Source organism: Bubalus kerabau, chromosome 13 (assembly GCF_029407905.1).
Source record: "Bubalus kerabau isolate K-KA32 ecotype Philippines breed swamp buffalo chromosome 13, PCC_UOA_SB_1v2, whole genome shotgun sequence".
In the NCBI taxonomy this organism is placed as follows: domain Eukaryota; kingdom Metazoa; phylum Chordata; class Mammalia; order Artiodactyla; family Bovidae; genus Bubalus; species Bubalus kerabau.
Window position 1 is genome coordinate 45,966,784 of NC_073636.1, and position 4,553 is coordinate 45,971,336.

A 4,553-nucleotide genomic window follows, 5' to 3' on the forward strand; every position below is an offset into this window, starting at 1 on the left:
TTTGTGTGTTAATGGCTCAGCATTTTCTTTTTAAATCCATTTGAGTAAAATATTCAAAAGGGTTCCTGTTAAAATTGCATCTGTTCTTCCAGTGTTGATCACTACAAATGGGGAGGAGATTATATAATAAAACACAGATGAAAAATATTAATGTATTATATGTCAAACACGTGTAGCTCCATCATTCTGCATCCCATTTGCAATGAATAAGAGTTCCTTTTGCTCCATGTCCTCACCAGCATTTGATGACATCAGTCTCCTGGATTTTGGCCATTCTAATAGGTATGTCATGGTATCTCAATGTTGGTTTGATTTGAAGTTCCCTAATGTATAAATATTTGTTGAGCAGTTGAAACAAATGTACCACACCATTGCAAGATGTTAATAATAGGGAACATTGTGGGGAATGGTAATATGGGATTTGTCTGTACTTCTAGTAAAACTGAAACTTCTATAAAAAATAAAAGTCAATTTTTAAAAATGTTGGCTGCAGTATTTTTATTTCCATCTTCTATAAGATCATTTAAAATATTGAAAGTAATAATTGACATGGCTTGAAAGATGGAATGGTGATAAGAAAGTAAAGTATAAGCTTGAATCACATGAGCAAATTTTTATCAGTGTTTCAGAGACTAAACAGTACAGGAGCTTGTGAATCTTGGGCTTTATCTATAAATGCTTTATATACAGAACATATGTCTTCCCAAGAAAATAAATAACAATATGAAAAATAATCAAAAGATAGAGCATTTCAGTAATTCTGCGGCTTGCAATGAGGTATGTTTGAATTTGCATGAGCCTGTGCTACATCATGGCAGAAAAGCTTTATGTAGAAGAGAAACACTGACCTTCTGCAGTTGTAACCTACAATATTCTTCACTGTCACTCACTCATTGCTATAATTCATGTAAAACACCAGTCCTCCACCACAGAAAATAAAATAGCACCAAATTCATAGACTTTGAGAGGTGCTAAAGAGTTAAAAGGCAAATTAATTTATCATCTTCAACCAGAGGAGTAATTAAACTCTAGAAGAAATCTGACTCATAACTGAATATGAGTAATGAGTAAGCAGGATGTGAAGAAAAATAAATTAAGAGGGAAAGTTAGTCTAACCGGGGGACAAGATGTCATGTGTTTGTCACTTATGCACAGTGACATCCCAAGGCTGTGGGGTGGGAATGTGAAGATGAAGTGCACATTACACGACGTGGTTAGGGTTCCATCCGGTCCCAGGACTTCCCTGGTGGTCCAGTGGTTAGGACTTGGCACTCCCAGCAGAGGGCCAGGGTTTGATCACTGATCTGGGATGCAAGATCCCACAGGCAGCATTGCACAGCAAAAACACTTTAAAAAAAAAAATCCAATCAGGTCACAGCAAGGCTGCTCCAGTGTCTGGGGACAAGTGTCCAGATATGATCACACTTGGCCTTGAAAACAGTAGGGTTCCCTCCCCCACAGCAATGAGGCATTTTGGGTAAAGCTAAGTAGTTGGTCCACCAGCAACTGATTATTACAGTTTCTGAACTTAATGATTTGAGACTATTGACCTGACTGTCAGAGACTCCATCAAACTCATGGAGGATGACTTTATAAAAGGAATTACATAAATGTGAAGTTGAATCTTGAATTTCTGGATGTTAATCAATTGTTTCTGGGTGGAGGCTTTAGGGTTTTCTATATGAAATATCTTGTCAATCTGTAAATAATGACATTTTTACTTCCTCCCTTCCAATTTTGACCAGATTTTTACATCTCAAGGGATGAAAATATGTAATCTGAAAATGTCTATCTTTTCTTCATCAGTTCATGTTCATTTAGCAAGATGGATATGGGCTGTGTGCACGGCACTGTACAAGAAGTTGCCATTGACTAAGGAGCTGCAATTAAAAAGGAAGGCATCACCGTGGTAAGTTAAACAACAAAATTGAATAAAGCACCAAAATAGTAAGTAGATAAATGTATCATCTGCCATGGTAGAGAGTAGCTTGGGTCAACAAGGATTCTTTGGGTAAGCTTCCTGAATAATCAAAAAACACAAGAGATGCTTGGGGGCAGATGGGGAGTAAAGTTATAATATACAAAGCTGATTTAATGAGAGCAGTTGCACATAAAGGCAATGAAGATCAGTAGTTCGTGTGGGCAAGGATCGTATGAAGACTGTGTAATTTACAGGGTGGGGGTAACAGTGATCAGAAAAAGGAGATGTGGGAACAGGGCAGGGATCATTGCTTGAAATGACAGAAAAGGCAACTTCACCTGAAATCTGTTGTTGTTTTTTTATGTCTTTTCCCAACACAGCAAGAACATAAGTGATCTGTCTTAATTATTTGATTTCTGATTGTACTATGATCAGTTACCAAGTTAGTTCAGAGATAAATAAATATCTGATAAATTATCCCATTTACTCTGTTGATCAAAGATGATGTGACTTTTTTATTCCAGGGTTTCTGTTTGTCTGGAACAAAATGTTGGCATCTGGGAGCCACTGCCTGGTATTTCTCCTCCAATTATGCCTTTGAGACTCAGCAAAGGGACTAATCCTCTTTATTACATGATAACTTTGACCTCCCATAACACAGGCTCTCTTTCCTTACTCTTTTGTATTGAAACTTGACTGTGTTTTGCAAAGCCATTCAATTATTCATTTTAAAACTTTTTTTATTCACCACCTACTGCTCTATGAGTTTTTTTTTTCTTTTTTGGGAGGGCAATTAAATATTTACTTATTTTAATTTTATTTTATTTTTAAACTTTACAAAATTATATTAGTTTTGCCAAATATCAAAATGAATCCACCACAGGTATACATGTGTTCCCCATCCTGAACCCTCCTCCCTCCTCCCTCCCCATACCATCCCTCTGGGTTGTCCCAGTGCACTAGCCCCAAGCATCCAGTATCGTGCATCGAACCTGGACTGGCAACTCGTTTCATACATGATATTTTACATGTTTCAATGCCATTCTCCCAAATCTTCCCACCCTCTCCCTCTCCCACAGAGTCCATAAGACTGTTCTATACATCAGTGTCTCTTTTGCTGTCTCGTACACAGGGTTATTGTTACCATCTTTCTAAATTCCATATATATGCGTTAGTATACTGTATTGGTGTTTTTCTTTCTGGCTTACTTCACTCTGTATAATAGGCTCCAGTTTCATCCACCTCATTAGAACTGATTCAAATGTATTCTTTTTAATGGCTGAGTAATACTCCATTGTGTAGATGTACCACTGCTTTCTTATCCATTCATCTGCTGATGGACATCTAGGTTGCTTCCATGTCCTGGCTATTATAAACAGTGCTGCGATGAACATTGGGGTACACGTGTCTCTTTCCCTTCTGGTTTTCTCAGTGTGTATGCCCAGCAGTGGGATTGCTGGATCATAAGGCATGTCTATGTCCAGTTTTTTAAGGAATCTCCACACTGTTCTCCATAGTGGCTGTACTAGTTTGCATTCCCACCAACAGTGTAAGAGGGTTCCCTTTTCTCCACACCCTCTCCAGCATTTATTACTTGTAGACTTTTGGATCGCAGCCATTCTGACTGGTGTGAAATGGTACCTCATAGTGGTTTTGATTTGCATTTCTCTGATAATGAGTGATGTTGAGCATCTTTTCATGTGTTTGTTAGCCATCTGTATGTCTTCTTTGGAGAAATGTCTATTTAGTTCTTTGGCCCATTTTTTGATTGGGTCATTTATTTTTCTGGAGTTGAGCTGTAGGAGTTGCTTGTATATTTTTGAGATTAGTTGTTTGTCAGTTGCTTCATTTGCTATTATTCTCTCCCATTCTGAAGGCTGTCTTTTCACCTTGCTAATAGTTTCCTTTGATGTGCAGAAGCTTTTAGGGTTAATTAGGTCCCATTTGTTTATTTTTGCTTTTATTTCCAATATTCTGGGAGGTGGGTCATAGAGGCTCTTGCTGTGATGTATGTCAGAGAGTGTTTTGCCTATGTTCTCCTCTAGGAGTTTTATAGTTTCTGGTCTTATGTTGAGATCTTTAATCCATTTTGAGTTTATTTTTGTGTATGGTGTTAGAAAGTGTTCTAGTTTCATTCTTTTACAAGTGGTGGACCAGATTTCCCAGTACCACTTGTTAAAGAGATTGTCTTTAATCCATTGTACATTCTTGCCTCCTTTGTCAAAGATAAGGTGTCCATATGTGCGTGGATTTATCTCTGGGCTTTCTATTTTGTTCCATTGATCTATATTTCTGTCTTTGTGCCAGTACCATACTGTCTTGATAACTGTGGCTTTGTAGTAGAGCCTGAAGTCAGGTAGGTTGATTCCTCCAGTTCCATTCTTCTTTCTCAAGATTGCTTTGGCTATTTGAGGTTTTTTGTATTTCCATACAAATTGTGAAATTATTTGTTCTAGCTCTGTGAAGAATACTGTTGGTAGCTTGATAGGGATTGCATTGAATCTATAAATTGCTTTGGGTAGTATACTCATTTTCACTATATTGATTCTTCCAATCCATGAACATGGTATATTTCTCCATCTATTAGTGTCCTCTTTGATTTCTTTCACCAGTGTTTTATAGTTTTCTATAT